Below are 17,603 nucleotides of genomic sequence, written 5' to 3'. Positions count from 1 at the left end.
TCATGCAATGCAGCCAGGGAGAAAGTACATAGGGTGAAATTTATGCCTAAATACATATATCAATAAAGTCTAAAAAGAGCAGATCAATTCATTGAAGATGAAGCTAAAAACTCTAAAAACAACAAATTAGGACTTCTGGGTTAGCATGGCAGCAGTCTAGAAATGGGAAGCTTCCCCTCCTCAGACCCACTGATATAGACGAACTAAAAAGATTGCAGGAAAACATTTTAATAAGAACAAAGGGACTATACAGTAGGGCGCAGAATTGAAGGTATGTGGGATTTGGGCACTTCTACATTATAAGGGAGTGAAAAAGCTCCCACCCAAACTTGAGCTGATCTACCCTACCCCACCTACGGAGCCAGAGGTAGAGCACACGTGCACCACAACCAAAGAGTGAGTAAGAGGCACCTCTGGAACGTGCAAGGGGCACCTCTAGGTTTTGGAAGCTGACTAAAACAACCAAGGACCTACCCATGAGACCAGTTACACTCGAAACCCCGGTGGGTTGGGGAGCACAGACCTTGGATACCCCTGGGAAGGCATCGAGCAACTGGAAACCAAAGATCTTGCAAAACAACATGTATGCACCAAATAGTACAGCACCCAAAAACTAATGGAAAAACTAGTAGAATTGAAGGAGGAAATAGATAGTAAAACTATACTAGTGGGAGACCTGAACCTACCACTATCAAATTTAGATAAATCAAATAAAAAAATAAATAAGAATGAAGTAAAAGAGGTAAATGACATCTTGTAAAAATTAGAGGTAATAGATACATGGAGAAAAATAAATAGGGACAAAAAGGAATACACCTTTTCTTCAACAGAACATGGCACATTCACAAAGATTGACCATATATTAGGTCATAAAAACATGGCATACAACTGCAGAAAAACAGAAATAATAAATGCAAACTTTTCAGATCATAAGCAATAAAAATAATGATCAGTAAGGGTACATGGAGAGCCAAATAAAACATTATTTGGTAATTAAACAATATGATTCTCCTAAATTGGTTAGAGAACAAATCATAGAAACAATGAATAATTTAATTAAAGAAAATGACAATGATGAGACTTCCTTTAAGAATCTATGGGAAAATTTATATCCTTGAGTTCACATATTAAGAAATTAGGGAGGGCCAATGATTTGGACATGCAAATTCAAACATTGAAAGTGAACAAATTAAAAATCCCCAGAAGAAAACCAAATTAGAGATCCTATAAATCAAGGGAGAAATTAACAAAATTAAAAGTGATAGAACTATTGAACTAATAAATAAGACAAGAAGCTGCTATTTTGAAAAAACAAACAAACAAAACAGACAAAATACTGGTCAATCTAATAAAAAAGAAGGAAAGAAGAAAATCAAATTAACAGTATCATTGATGAAAAGGGAGAACTCACCTACAATAAAGAGGAAAGTAAAGCAATCATTAAAATATTTTGCCCAATTGTATGGCAATAAACATGCCAATCAAGGTGATATGGATGAATATTTACAAAAATATAAATTGCTTAGATTAACAGAAGTAATAGAATTCTTAAATAATCCTATATCAGAAAAAAAGAAATTGAACAGGCCATCAAAGAACTCCCAAAGAAAAAATCCCCAGGGTCTGATGGATTCACAAGTGAATTCTATAAATCTTTCAATGAACAGCTAATCCCATTATTATACAAACTATTTGAAATAATAAGTGAAGAGGGAATTCTACCAAATTCCTTTTATGACACAAATATGGTACTGATTCCAAAGCCAGGCAGGTCAAAATCGGGGAAAGAAAACTGCAGGCCAATCTCCTTAATGAACATAGATTCAAAAATCTTAAATAGGATACTAGCAAAAAGACTCTAGCAAGTGACCATGAGGGTTATACACTATGATCAGGTGGGATTTATACCAGGAATGCAAGAATGGTTCAATATCAGCATCCACATAATTGACCATATCAACAAGAAAATCAACAAAAATCACATTATTTTCTTAATAGACACAGAAAAGGCCTTTGACAAAATACAATACTAATTAGTATTAAAAAGACTAGAAAGTATAGGACTTGAAGGGTCTTTCCTAGAAATAATAAACAGTATCTATTTAAAACCATCAGCCAACATCAACTGCAATGGGGAAAACTAGAAGCCTTCCCAATAAGATCAGGAGTGAAACAAGGATACCCATTATCATCTATATTATGTAACATTGTACTAGAAACACTAGCAGTAGCAATTAGAGAAGAAAAAGAAATTGAAGCTATTAAAATTGGCAATGAGGAGACCAAGCTATCGCTCTTTATGGATATGATGGTCTACTTAAAGAATCCTAAAGAATCAATTAAAAAGCTAGTGGAAATAATCAACAACTTTAGCACAGTTGTAGGATACAAAATAAACCGACATAAGTCATTAGCATTTTTATTTATCTCTGACACATCTCAGCAGCAGGAATTAGAATGACAAATTCCATTTAAAATCACCCTATACAATATACAATACTTAGGAATCTATCTACCAAGACAAACACAGAAACTATATGAACACAACTACAAAACAGTTTCCACACAACTAAAGCTACATCTGAGCAATTGGAAAAATCATTAACTGCTCATGGTTTAGGATGAGCTAACATAATAAAAATGACCATCTTACCCAAACTTATCTATTTATTTAATGCCATGCCCATTGAACTTCCAAAAAAACTTTTTTTACTGAATTAGAAAAAACAATAAAAAAGTTCATTTGGAAGAACAAAAGTTCAAGGATATCCAGGGAAATAATGAAAAAAAAATACAAAGGAAGGTGGCTTTGCAGGAACAGATCTCAAACTATACTATTAAGCAGTAGTCATCAAAACAATTTGGTACTGCCTAAGAGACGGAAAGGAGGATCAGTGGAATTGACTTGGGGTAAATGACCTTAGCAAGACAGTCTATGAGAAGCCAAAAGATTCCAGCTTTTGGGACAAAAACACAGTATTTGATAAAAACTACTGGGAAAATTGGAAGACAATGTGGGAGAGATTAGGCTTGGATCAACACCTCACACCCTATAACAAGATAAACTCAGAATGGGTGAATGACTTGAACATAAAGAAGGAAACTATAAGTAAATTATGTGAACACCAAATAGTATGCATGTCAGACCTTTGGGAAGGGAAAATTTTAAAAACCAAGTAAGACTTAGAAAGAGTCACGAAATGCAAAATAAATAATTTTGACTGTATCAAACTAAAAAGTTTTTGTACAAACAAAACCAATGTAACCAAAATCAAAAGGGCAATAACAAACTGGGGAAAAAATCTTCATAACAAAATCCTCTGACAAAGGTCTAATTACTCAAATTTACAAAGAGCTAAATCAATTGTACAATAAATCCAGCCATTCTCCAATGATAAATGGGCAAGGGACATGAATAGGCAATTTTCAGATAAAGAAATAAAAACTATTAATGAGCACATGAAAAAGTGTTCTAAATCTCTTATAATCAGAGAGATGCAAATCAAAACAACTCTGAGGTATCACCTCAAACCTAAGAGATTGGCTAACATGACAGCTATGGAAAGTAAAGAACGTTGGAAGGGATGTGGCAAAGTCACGACATTATTTCATTATTGGTGGAGTTGTGAATTGATCCAACCATTCTGGAGGGCAATTTGGAACTATGCCTATAAAGTGCTAAAAGACTCTCCTCCCTTTGATCCAAACATAGCATTGTTGGGTTTGTACCCCAAAGAGATAATAAAGAAAAAAATACATATACAAGAATATTCATAGCTGCGCTCTTGTGGTGTCTAAAAATTGGAAAATGAGAGGATGCCCTTCAATTGGGGAATGTCTGAACAAATTGTTGTATATTTTGGTGATGGAATACTATTGTGCTCAAAGGAACACTAAAGTGAAGCAATTCCATGGGGTCTGGAACAACCACCAGGAAGTGATACAGACCGAAAGGAGCAGAACCAGGAGGACAATATACCCAGAGACTGATACACTGTGGTACAATCGAATGTAATGGACTTCTCCATTAGTGGCAATGCAATGATCCTGAATAACTTGGAGGGATTTGTGATAAAGAACAGTATCCACATTCAGAGGAAAAACTGATGGAGTAAAAACATCAAAGAAAAAACAACAGCTTGATTACATGGGTTAAGGGGAATAAGATTGGAGATATAGACTGTGAATGAACATCCTAGTGCAAATACCAACCACATGGAAATGGGTTCTGACAAAGGACACATGTAATACCCAATGGAATTGTGTGTCAGCTATGGGAGGGGAGTTGTGGGGGGAGGGAAGGTAGGAATAGAATATGATTTCTTAAACAGGGGATAATGTTCAAAAATGACCAAATTAAAAAAAACAAAACATCAAATTAAAAATCACTAATTAAACACCAAATTGGGAATTCTGAAAATCAAGGAAGGAAAAACAAGTAAAATTGAATGTATCCTGTCTAATAAAGAAAATTAACAGATTGTTTTAAGGGAAGAAATAAAATGGATCAAACATTGCTTGATTTGATTTAAAGAAGAAAGAAGAAAACCAAATTAGCAGTTTCAAAGGTGAAAAGAGTAAATGCACTCTGAATTAAAATCAATTTAAAACAATTATTAGGAGTTATTTCCATAATTATGCCAAATAAATCTAACAATATATGAGAAATAGATGAATATTTACAAAAACAAAAATTAAGAGAAATAGAATAATTTAATAACTATTTTAGAAGTAGAAATTGAACAAATGATTAATGAGCTCCTGGGGGTTTAGGGGGGAACCAGAAGAATAGATGGATTCATAATGAATTCTACCAAATAATTAAGGAACTATTAATTCTATTACTACATAATAGATTTTTAGAAAAAATGACAAATTATTTCTATGAGGTTCTTTTTATTATGTAAATATGGTGTGATACTTAACCTATTAAGAACAAAAAATAGATAAAGAAAATGATATACCAGTTTCCTTAAAGAATACTGATACAAAAATTTAAATAAAATACTAACAAAGAAATTACAGCAATATATCACATGGGTCATTCTTTATTAGCAGAAGGGGTTTATCAGCATAATAGAGTATATTAATAACAAAATCATCAGAAAACAGATTTCTCAATGTATGCAGAAAAAAGTTGACAAAAATAGCTATTCCTATTAAAAAGAAATCACATTGGAGAAAAAAGGAATAAACCAAAACAAGTTCCCTTAAAATGATAAGTAATATTTATCTAAAGTCATCAACAACTACTATTTATAATTGGGACTAGCTATAACACCTTCCCTGAAAATTCAAGGATGAAACAAGGATGACCATTGGGTCCTTTATTATTTGATATTGTACTAGAAATAGCAATAAAAAAGGAAAAACAAATTGAAGGAATTAGAATAGGCATTAAAGAAATAAAACTATCACTCTTCTCAGATGGTATTATACTTCAAGCATTTTAAAGAATCAACTAAGATTAATTGAAATAATTAACAATTTTAGCAAAGTTATAGGATAGAAAATAACTGTCATGTCATTTCTATATATTATCCAAAAAGTCCACCAGAAAGATAGAAAAATAAATGTCATTTAAATTAATGATAGATGATATAAACTTTGAAGTCAAACTGCCAAGCTAAACATAGGAACTACATAAACATAATTACGAAACACTTTACCTACATATAGTTGGGTCTAAATAATTTGGAAAAATAGTAATTGCTTATGTATATGCTAAACCAGTATAAAATGACCATAGAGATTGATATCCTTTCATATATCAGCACATGGTCTTCATGTGTTATTGTGAAAAGGAAAAAAAAATCACTACTTTTGGACAGACTTCTTATGAAGAGCTTCTCTGAATTTAGCTAAAGGTATCTTAAGGAATAGACTCAATCTGTCATCCAGTCAATTTGAGACACATTTTTAGTTTGTTAGGATTTGGAAGAGCTTTTATTATGTTGGTAAAACCTTCTAGAAGCAGGGTAACCTGTGTATAAAGATGAAATATTGGATGATGGTTTTAGTAGAAATTCATATGCTCTATCATGATCAAAATAAAGTTTTAAATTTAATAACAGCTAAGTTATTGCATCACAATAACTTTTCCGCTTTATTTTCACAGAGTGTTTGTTAGGAAAAATTGAAAACAAAAGAATACTGAATTTGTTACATATCATAACAATGCTCCTTTCTCTGAGCATCTTTCACACTTCAAAATATGCACTAGTTAATTCAAATGAGCTGTTCTTAGTAATTATGACAATATAGTCTGCATTTTCCTCTTTTGTTATACTGATCCTTAGTTCCTCAAGTGAAAAGTTAGCTTGATATTTTCACAGGGCTTATTTTTTTATAGTCCAAGGTTAATGAGCTGTGGTTTAGTTTAGTGCAGGGAGTGCTAAGCTAGCACCTAATATGTTAAGTTAGGCATGATTCAAACCTTCCAAGGTAAGTGATCTCAGACATTACAAATGGGGGCAGGGAGTGCAGCAAGGCTTGTATTATTACTCAAGAAAGGTGATCCCAGTCAGCATATATTGGTATTTTCAAGTTTATGTATAGACCATTCTGAGTAGAAACATAAATATCCCACATTCCATTTTGAAAGTCTTTGGGTTATAGGTTATTGACCACTTAATTTTATAGCTAGAATCAACCATTGTTAAGTAAAAAATAAACTGTCTTAAAATTTTCATTATGTTGGATGTGTGTTAGAAAAAAAATCAATCTAAAAACTAATGAGCCTTTTAAGGAAGACTAGGTGTTTCTATATTATGAGTTGCCTAGTAAAATAAAGTGCAGGATTTGGGGGCAGAGCATTTGTTTTCAAATCAAGGGTTCAATATTTTTTAGACTATTTGGAATTTAATATTGAAATTGCTTTAGAAAATTAGTCCTCTCTTTTTATAAAGCAAACTGAGATTCAAAGGTTAATGACTTAACCAAGAGCATATAGATAATAACAGAATGAGGATTTGGAACTCAAACTTTTGAATCCTTATTGCCTGTATGACTGTGAGAATGTCACTTAAACCTAGAGTCTATATGTTCTATCCTTTACATAGGTATAGTACTGCAGAGGATTATTGTTAAGAAATCATTCTGTAAGTCATAAAGCACCATGTAAATACTATAGTGCACAATATTTTTTTTGTAAAGGAAACTATATATATATATATATGCTGAAAATATCCCATAGTTTACTATAGTCTGATTTATGCAAACATTTTTTAAAAAGAAGGCCTTGTATAAATACTAATACAATAAATATTCAAGTAGCTGATGTTAGAAGAATTTTTATGAAAGAACTCACACACTTTTGAAAGGAGTTAGAATAATCTTTCCACTCATCACTATCCTGGTCAGAATCAGAGCCAGAGACATCTGTAAGAAAAAAAAGTTTTATGATGGTCCAACTAAGCCAGGAACACAGACTGGATGGAGATCAGAATCAGGAGACGTGTCTGTGGATATTGAAAGAATAAGGAAACCCTGGAAAGCCATTAGATTGATGCAGACCTGCCAAAAGCTAAGCTAAAAGGTGATGGGAAGGCAGAGAAACTGTAGTAGCAAAGCTACTTTCCTGTCCCGTTCATATTCTGGAACATTTTCTGCGTGATACTATGAGTTTAAAGGAAGTATACAAATTAGATTTTTTTTTCATTAAAATTTATCTACTCAGAACCCAAGGGTTATTTAATATACCTTTAGATTAAGGTTCATATCTAGATCACATCAGGTACAGGACAGTTATTTATTCTATCAATATAAATAAGTTTAAAAAAAGGACTCATGAGTCTCCATTGACAAATAAATAAATATTATTATTCTGTTCTTGGAATTGATGCTTAAAATAGTAAAATTTGAAATACTTCATGGGACTCTCGAACTGATATTTCCCCTTCACCTAGATCTGCCTTCTTCTGAGCAACTCCTCCAAAAGTTGGAAATGTGGAATGTAAATAAGATATAAGGTAGATATTTATATCTTCTTCAAAAAAAATGAAAATCACAACACATTACATATGAGGCTAATAGAAGCCTCATAAGGATACATTGGTAGAGATTTACAAAGCAATAATAACAGAAGTTACACTATATTCTCTCCCAGTAGGAAGATAATTAAAATATCAAAACATGAAGCATTTTATAGAACTTCTCAACATATGTTTTATGTTTTCTAAACTTTCTGGCAAGCCAGACCAAGGACTGGAAGTAGAAGTGCAAGAGAGTGAAGAGACAGAAAGAAAGAGACACAGACAGAGAAAGAGGCAGAGACAGAAAGTGAGAGGGAAGAGGTGAGAGTGGGGTGGCTTTCTGAAGTGCAATCAACATTTCCCAACACCCAGGAGCTCTCAATATTTCTGAGTCCCAAATTTGCCTTCAAAACTGAAAACATTCATCTCACAATTACATCTCAGTTATCCATTTTCAGAAAAAGAGGAAAAAGTGAAAGATCAAGTGCATTTAATATTTGATTTATAATCCAGTCTCATGCTTCCTATAGCTGTTATATTAAGAAAATTAATATAACATGAGGGTTGACACTACCACACCACTCATAGATAAGGTATTTGCATACTCTCTGGAGGGAAAAAATAAAATGAAAGAAAGAGAGAAAAAGCCATTTATCCTTCTTCAATTACTGTGTCCTTCCATTTGTCTTATGTCATCAGCAAAGGGGTTTGCTTTATTATTTCAAAAACAGAAATCTCTTCAAATGTTCAGTCAATCATGTCTGCAGAATTTAGTAGGGAAGTTATGCACACATTACATGGTAGTACTCCAAACTAAACCCTAATAAAAAACATTAAGGAAATAAAAGAAGAAATTCTCAAGGCTAACAGTCATAATGCTAATTTAAAATATTTTAATAAATCCAATCAAATACAAGGAAATAGAAGGATAAATAAGAAAATATATTCCAATATCTTCTTCTTTGAAGAACACACAATTAACTAAATATAGAAAATGAAAATGAGAAATTAAAGCAAAATTAGAGCAAAATGAATCATACAGCCAATAAATCAGACAATATTGAAACTCCAAATTCTATAGATTCAAGATGGAAAAGTTTTCTCCTATTGCTTCTTTTGGCCAAACTTTATTCTTCATAACTTGTCAACATTCATTTCTTTTTTTTTTTTGCTTTCTGATATTTCTATTTACATTTTTTTGTGAATGGTTATATTTTCAATTACACAAGCTGTGAGGCATCATGCCATAGAAAGGAAATATGACCTCAGAGTCATAAAGTCCAAGATTCTAGTCCCATTTTGAATATATATTTTTATGGGTTTCTTTCTGAGAAAAGTCACTTAATGACTCAGTGTTTCCTTATCCAGTGTAAGAAAATGACAATTCCCGAGGGTGTATAATCGATTGATTCTCTAAATGACTAATGGATCAAGTTTTTCCTACCTTCTTCCCTTTACGTCCCACTTCTTAAGGCTTTCAGCTTCCCCCACCCCCTTTCCCCTCAAGTCACTCAGGGTAAACTATGAGATTTAGAGAAGATACATTTTTCTCTTCTTTCTCAAGTAAGGGGTTTATTTTGGGGTAGACAGGAAAAGGGTAGAGGATAAGGTAAGAGGAATAGGTTTCCCTAGTCTCTACAAGGAGCCTTAGTTTGGAGTATATTGGGGAAATGGCAATCAGTCACTAGCAGGGACAGTCTGAGAGATAGGAGGACACCTTTATGTCTTCTTTTCTTCTAACCAGCCAGCTAACCTCAGTCAGTCAGCAAAAGCTTAAAGGTCTTCACCATCAGCTACAAGCAGCCAAAACTTAGTCCAAAAGCCAGAAACCACAGCTTTTTCTCTACCATTCTGTCAGAAGCCAAAGGGTCCAGTCCAGTTTAGCTGTTACCTTAGCTCCAACTGTTTTCCCGGGAACATTCCAAATGGAATGTTCCTATTGATTGACAGCTCTTCTGTCCTTAGCTTTCTCTCTTGCATGCATGCCTTCTCCACATCCCTCCCTTTTTTGTCTTAAAAAATTTTGCACCCAGCAAATTTTAATGATACTTACCTTTCATATATTTCTAACCAACTATTCTTACCCTATACTATCTTCAACATTCCTTTACCCTCCCAAAATAACAAATCCTAACTTATCTTAGCTATTCTTGTCTACCTACTTCTATGCTAAGATTGGGTATAGGAAAATGGTTTAGGTAATAGGAATTTACATGAACATGGTTTTTACATAATAACAAATCATGTAACAATTATCAAACCATTCCAACAATATCCATAACATTTTGAATATGCAATTGTCTTATCTCCTAATGTCTATAAATTCACTAAGTAGCATTTTCTATCACTAACAATTGCTAACCTACCATTGCAATACAATCTAACTTCTATATCTAAGTAGTTCTATATCTGTCTCTACTTTCCTAAGACTTTGAACAAATTTACTAAGTTGTCACAATTGTTAGTAATTAGAATATTAATAAATTATTCTAATAAAATTAGTTTGTTAGTACATTAGTATCTACATGTGTACATAAGTTGTACCTATATAAATTTACATATGTGCATGGGTATACATTTTTCTCGATTTCTGTGCAAACTCATGCAGATAAAATTTTTCTGTTACAGATTGGTACCTCTATAACAGACCGAGCCCCACAATCCTTAGAAACAATATTATGAAAGATGTTTAAGCAGGTTATCTGTGTAGCTGTAGTTATGGCAGTTTTTGTTGGATTCTGGGTCTACAACATACTTTACAGTAAAATGACCCACATGATATTTTATTCTTTGGACTACATAAGCAACCAAACCATGTTTATATTGCAGTTACCTTTTCAAACTGAAACAATGCTCTGGCAAATTCTGAATCAAGTTTATGTGATCTTTATGGCAGTTTTACAGACCCTAACCCAGTTGAGAAAGTTCTTTAGATTTGTGATCCCCAAAAAGGCAGAACAGATACTGGTTATTGATAACAACCTGGAAAACATCATTAAGAACTTGTTTGAAGAATTGATCAAGGAAAAAGAGCTAGATAAGATTGAGGACAAGAACAATGGACAGGAAGACAGTGCACCCAAAGAAAAAGAGAAAGACTAAGAAAGCTAAGGTCAATGCTAAGGTAAATGAAGGTGACAATGACATCAAGCCTGACAGTGAACCAGAGAAGATTTGTCTATTAAAGGAGGTCACCAAGCTATCAACTACAACTGGTGTACTGCAATCTAAAGTTCACAGGCAATTCACATCACAGGAACTTGAATCCCTAAAGAAACATTTTCCAAATTTCATAGAACAACCTTTCAAAACACAAAAGGAACTGAAATGTGCTTTTAGGATCTTTGACCCTGATTTTGAAGATGTAGAGTTTCTTTTCTCTGAACTGTTTAACCCCCATGAGCAAAGGCAAATCCTTGAAAAGACCAGAACTGATAATAACTTAACTAGCTGGCCAACTCAGGAGCAAAGGGAAGATCTCGACTTTGCAAACCTCACTAGCATGTACTACCTGAGAAAATGCAGGGAAGATTTGCTCCAAATGATAAAGCAGTGTTGCTCAAAGCCAAATGCATGAGCTAGGTTTGATAAACTCTTGCAGAACAAAGGGGAAAATCCAGCCACATACATTGATCATCTGTCAGAAATGGCAGAATAGATATTGGGTCTAGAGGCTAATAGTGAAGTCTTCAAGTCATGTTCATAGACAGTTTTTGAGGGGTTGCACACCTCACTTAAAGAACTTCTTTAAGCACTATTTCCATAAATATGACATGGTCAGTCTGATTGAGCTGTGTGAAACAGCTAGTGACCTCCATGATAATCACACAGAACAAAACAAACAAATGCAAGACTTGAAAGATAAATTAGACATATCAAAGAAAAATCTAAAAGAAAAGGAGATAGAGGAAATCAAGGAACTAAACATGGTTAGGATTTACAGAAAATCTATTTACACAAAACCAAAGCCAGTACAAAGAGAAACTGAGGAATGCTTTTTTTTTGCCACAAGAGAGGACACCTTATAAAAATTGTCTTTTGAAGAAGAAATATGAAGTACATGACAACAAAAATACACAAACTAGATACAAAAAGTCCATTTACTGTTCTCATTACATGCTAAAGTCCACTAAGCAAGCAAATGATTTGCAAGAGATGCAAAAAGCCATTAATTCTGGAGCCAAACCTAAGTACTCAGATATGGTTAGGAAAGAATTATGTAGCCAGACCTTTAGAGTATATACTGTGCCACATGGAGATAGAAAAAATAGTGAAATGGAAGCTGCTATTAAAATTAGGAAAAAGTTGAGAAACAATGAAAAATGTGTGCAAGAAAGTGAATCTGTGAGTGATAGTATATGCAATAAATCAAGAGAAAGGCAGAGACAAATTAAAGAAATTGATTTAGAAATTAAGGAAATAACATCTCTAATAGCAAATGATGAGAGACTTAGAAAAAAATCTATATAGTATCCACATAAGAAAAGAGTACAAATGAAATCAAATTATTATTAGAGAACTTTCTTCAGTGTAGAGTGGGCAATAGGATTGAATTGTGCAAAAAAAAAAAGAAAGAAAAAGTCATAAGAACTCAAGCAAGATTTAGTGAAACATAATTTTAATTCCCTACAGGTTACTGTTACTAAAGAATAAAATGCTTTGAAACCATTCACAGATTAGCATGACATCCCACCAAACTCATTTAATTCTTCCAATAGTTTTATGGCACAAAATCCCTTAGAAAAAAACATCTAATCTGAATCCAGGAGAAATTTTCCATCCATCAATGACTAATTTAGAGAATATAAAATTAACTGAAAATGGAGCTGACATTACATTTGAAAACAATAATCCTATTCAAAGTAATGGAGGTGACACAACAGTTGAATTTGAAAAGGGGGATGGAATGGAAATCTTAGTAACTGAAAGAACAACCAAGGATTCAAATGGCAGACTTGAAGCCAACATTCTAAGTGGCAGGGGTGGATCTGTCCAAGCAAACTTATGTCAGATAAGCAACAGCTATGATTTAAAGTCATGTTCCAATGTAGTAGAGGATATTGTACATTTAATCTCAAATGTAGACTTCATAGGAAATTATTTGAATCAAAAAGAATTTACTGATTCTAACATGCAGCTGGCAGAGGGTAGTAAAGGAGTGAACAGTGACTCAGTGGTTATAAACACCTTAGTTACACAGCCAGACACACATGTATATAGTACTGTGGGAAAGAATGAAGGCACACGTCCTACTGAAGATGCAGGGGAAAATGTAGATGGACTGAACTTGTTCCCAAAAGAAAATAACAACAGAGAAGGAAAGATTTCTATCTCTATACAGTCAAAAGAGAGTGAAGATGAACATAAACCTCAGACTGGTGTTAGAGTAGGATCTATGATTAACAGCATAGACTATCTGCAAGAAGAATCTAACCCCATACCATAAAGTTTACCAATTCAAAATGGCAATTTAAAGCTCAGTAGTGAGAAACTACCTGAAACTGATTTGGGAAAGATAAAAGCTGGTGATACAGGCTTAGGTCAAAACACAAAGCCAGAGTAAGCAACAAAGTCTGACAGAAGTTTACTTGGCACTGAGAAAAATCCAATGAACATAGTGATTGGATTCAGTGAGTCAGATTCAGATACTGAATCAGAAGGAATACCAGCAGTTATAATAATAATAATAATAATAATAATAATAATAATAATAATAATAATAATAATAATAATGGATCAAGATGATTTAGAACAAATGCCTTATCAATTTTATAAGCTTTATGAAGAGATAGATGAAGAAGGGGATGTGTGGGACACAAGTGAGAAAATGGAATATCTGAAACCAGTACAATCAAAAATCTCACCAAGATTATGATGATGAGATATTCTTTGGGAACAGAACAAGTTGCATACCATTAGAAACACTTTATGCAAGATTGGGGGATGATAATGAAGATGACTTTATAGAGAAGTTGAATTACATGACTTGTACTGATACAGATTTTGAATGGAAAGGTGGATATCAAGGGACATATTAAGAACTGGAGGAGGAAAGATGGATATACAACTTCACTTCTATTCTCTAACTTCAAAAACATTACAAATACCATTCATGCTGTAACAGTGAAACCAAGATTAGTTGGAGTTCCATAGGGTAACATACTATACAAGACCTTATGGGAATGAAGACTAGTCTTAGGTAGAAAAGAAAATATGCAAGCACAAAAACAACTGAGTAATTCAACAACAAGTACACTCCTAAACTTGTAGCATAAAACTCCAATTTCATAACTAGCACAGACACAAACACCTAGAATGCTATGGAAGCATAAATTTACATTGGATGAATTTGTTATTAAGATTTAGTTGAGAACTGAAAAAGGTTATCTATTTCTCTCAACCTTCACCCTAAATTAATCTCTACCTGGGGAAGGGAGAGAGGGAGGTTATACAATGAAGATATTATCTCATAGTTTCAGATACCTCACAAGAAGCAACAATGTGATCATGCCATCACTGAAGAAGCATACAAAGGACATCTGATTAAAAAAAAGAACCCTAGTCATGAGCAGCAACACAAGTAGCCAAAGAAGGAATCAATAACAGTCCTTGTGAATGAAAGCCTATGAAAACAAAGAAAAGCACATGAGAGAACTTATCAACAAATAGTACAGACAAGAGAGCACTGCACATGTTGAAATGATAACAGGAAAGCATCCCTGAAGCAAATAGAACAGTTCCAGAAAGAAAAGCCGGTGAAACAAAAAGAAATATGCATTTAAAAGACTAGCAACCACAGAAAAATCTCTACATTATATACAAAGTCTCTGCCAGCCATAGTAACAGAAAAGAAACAATGTTATTTCAAATGAAAATGTAACTCCATGACCATACAAATGCATTATATCTAAAGTCTATCTCCAAAACCTTACATAAGAAAACATACAATAAACCTCCTTGTGAAAAAATTCAAACATCAAAAAGGTTAGCAAACTTCAAATCATATACTTGATAAAATTCTTAGAACTTATGCACAATACTTTTATTCTTACACCACCAATGAAGATAAACACATGTAAAGCTTACTTCCATGTATGAAGATGTACACATATGCCTACTTCCACACATGAAGATAAACACATGTAATGCTTACTGCCACACATGAAGAATAACTGATAAATTCTGACAAGCATTCATGAAGAACTCAGTTTCCTTCCATGCACATGAGAATTTCAATCTTACATACATGCACATATAAAATCTTATATGCATGCATGTTCATTTTTGTTCCAGTTGTTCCTGAATTGAAGAACACAGGTCTTCAATCAAGAGTAAATGAAAACAGGAGAGTGGTATGCTGACCAGAAGATGAAGACAGAGGTTATACAATCAACATAAAAGGACATGGAAGGACTGTGAAAGTCTGTATTTTTGAAAATGAGGATATGTAAGAATGCATCATACATGTTAACATCACATATATGCATGCACATCCTACATAAAAATGGAAGATATCCAATGGAATGGGTAAGTATACAAAGTACAGCATAGTTGCATAACACAAAGTCACACTGATATAAAATTTCTGTGGAAAATTCACACAGATGAGATATTTCTTATCTGCATGAGTTTATACAGAAATCATAAACAATTCATATAGATGTACATATGTAAATTTGTAATAAATACAACTTATGTACACATGTAGATACTAATGTACTAATAAACTAACTATATTAGAATAGTTTATTAATATTATAATGACTAACAATAGTGACAGCTTAGTGAATTTATTCACAGAATTAGGGAAGTAGAGGCAGACATAGAACTACTTAAGTATAGAAGTTAGATTGCATTATGATTTTACGTTAGCAATTGTTAGTACTTGAAAATTTTACTTAGTTAAATTTATAGAAATTAGGATATTGCATATTCAAAATATTATGGAAATTTTTGGAATGGTTTGAAAATTGTTACATAATTTGTTATTATGTAAAAACCATGTTCATGTAAATCCCTATTACCTAAACCATTTTCCTATTCCCAATCTTAGCATAGAACTAGATAGACAGAATAGTTAAGATAAGTTAGGATTTTTGTTATTTTGGAAGGGTAAAGTAATATTTTAAGATAGCATAGGGTAAGAATTAGTTAGAAATATATGAAAGTTAAGTATCATTACAATTTTTCCGTTTGCAAAATTTTTTTTAAGACAAAAAAGGGAGGGATGTGGAGGAGGCATGCATGCAAGACAGAAAGCTAAGGATAGAAGAGCTGTCAATCAAAAGAGCTCAGCCAGGAAAGACAGGCTGAACTGGGCTGAGAGGCTTCTGAACTGGACTCGTTTTGGCTTCTGACAGAGGGGGGTGGAGAAGTAACTGGAGTTTCTGGATTTTGAACTAAGTTTTTGGCTGCCTGTGGCTGATGGTGAAGACCCTGAATCTTTTGCTGATTGACTGAGGTTACCCGGCTGGTTAGAAAAAAGAAGACATACAGTTGTCCTTCTAATCTCTCTGACTGTCCCTGCTAGTGACTGATTACTATTTCCCCAATATCCTTCTAACCCTCATTTTAGAGAATAGGGAAACCTATTGCTCTTACCTTATCCTCCATCCTTTCCTGTCTTCCCCAAATAAACCCTTACTTGAGTTAAAGAAGAGAAAAGAGTATTTTCTCTAAAGCATAGTAGTTCACACTGAGTGAAACTGGAAAAGGGGGAGGGGAAGCTGAAAGGTTTTGAAGAGAGGGTGGAAATAGGGAGTAGGGTAGGAAAAACTTTATCCATTAGTCATCCAGGAGAATTAATAGACACCCTCAAGAATTACTATCTATTACATCAGGCATTCTTATGGTGAAAACCCTGATCTAGGTTCTACCATGATCACATATAAAGATCCATTTAGGTTATATTGGGAGGGGAATTGCTAATACTTTCATCTTTTGGAAACAGATATTTATGCCTTTCATTTAGAAAATTATAGAATAAAAAAAGGATAGGAGGATTTAATGGTGCAAAGTGATGTAAAAAGAGATAAGAAAAAATAGACATGACCAAAAGGGTTGATGGGAGCAATGTGCATAAAACAAAATAAATGAATGCTGTAAATTACAAGGAACAATTTTGGCCCTAATGAAGAAATAAGAGAGATTCATTCCTTTTCAAGTTCCAAATTGCTAAGAGAAAGAAATTGAACAATTATTCTTTGCAGAGGTTGGAGGGAATGTTGGAGTGGGATATCTTTCTTTTCTTCTTTCTCCTTTCTTCTTTCTCCTTTCTTCTTTCTCCTTTCTTCTCTCTCTCTCTCTCTCTCTCTCTCTCTCTCTCTCTCTCTCTCTCTCTCTCTCTCTTCTTTCTTTCTTTCATTCTTTCATTCTTTCTCCTTTCCTTCCATCCCTTCATCCCTTCCTCCTTCTTTCTTCCTTTCTCCTTCCTCTCTTCCTTCTTCCTTCCTTCCTTCCTTCCTTCCTTCCTTCCTTCCTTCCTTCCTTCCTTCCTTCCTTCCTTCCTTCCTTCCTTCTTTCCTTCCTTCCTTCCTTCCTTCCTTCCTTCCTTCCTTCCTTCCTTCCTTCCTTCCTTCCTTCCTTCCTTCCTTCCTTCCTTCCTTCCTTCCTCCCTCTTCTGGTCAAGAT

The 17,603-nt window shown here is 33.6% G+C and overlaps 2 long non-coding RNA genes across 4 annotated transcripts; one reads left to right on the top strand and one right to left on the bottom strand.

Moving 5' to 3' along the window:
• Positions 1-7,276: 7,276 nt before the first annotated feature.
• Positions 7,277-12,761, bottom strand: LOC103098680 (uncharacterized). 2 transcript variants are annotated; one of them, XR_462225.3, is made up of 2 exons: positions 9,691-12,761; positions 7,277-7,380 (listed from the first exon to the last, which is right to left on the bottom strand). It is a non-coding gene; the product is annotated as an uncharacterized LOC103098680 (long non-coding RNA). The 2 variants fall into 2 exon arrangements; XR_008916420.1 differs by having other exon boundaries at positions 9,727-12,761.
• A 907-nt stretch (positions 12,762-13,668) lies between these two features.
• On the top strand, positions 13,669-17,080 carry LOC103098582 (uncharacterized). 2 transcript variants are annotated; one of them, XR_462224.2, is made up of 3 exons: positions 13,677-14,957; positions 15,267-15,394; positions 16,186-17,080. It is a non-coding gene; the product is annotated as an uncharacterized LOC103098582 (long non-coding RNA). The 2 variants fall into 2 exon arrangements; XR_008916419.1 differs by lacking the exon at positions 16,186-17,080 and having other exon boundaries at positions 13,669-14,957.
• The last annotated feature ends 523 nt before the right edge of the window (positions 17,081-17,603 follow it).

This window comes from Monodelphis domestica, chromosome 2 (assembly GCF_027887165.1).
Source record: "Monodelphis domestica isolate mMonDom1 chromosome 2, mMonDom1.pri, whole genome shotgun sequence".
NCBI lineage: Eukaryota > Metazoa > Chordata > Mammalia > Didelphimorphia > Didelphidae > Monodelphis > Monodelphis domestica.
Note: the sequence above shows the minus strand (reverse complement) of the source record. Positions and strands in the feature narration are given on the sequence as shown.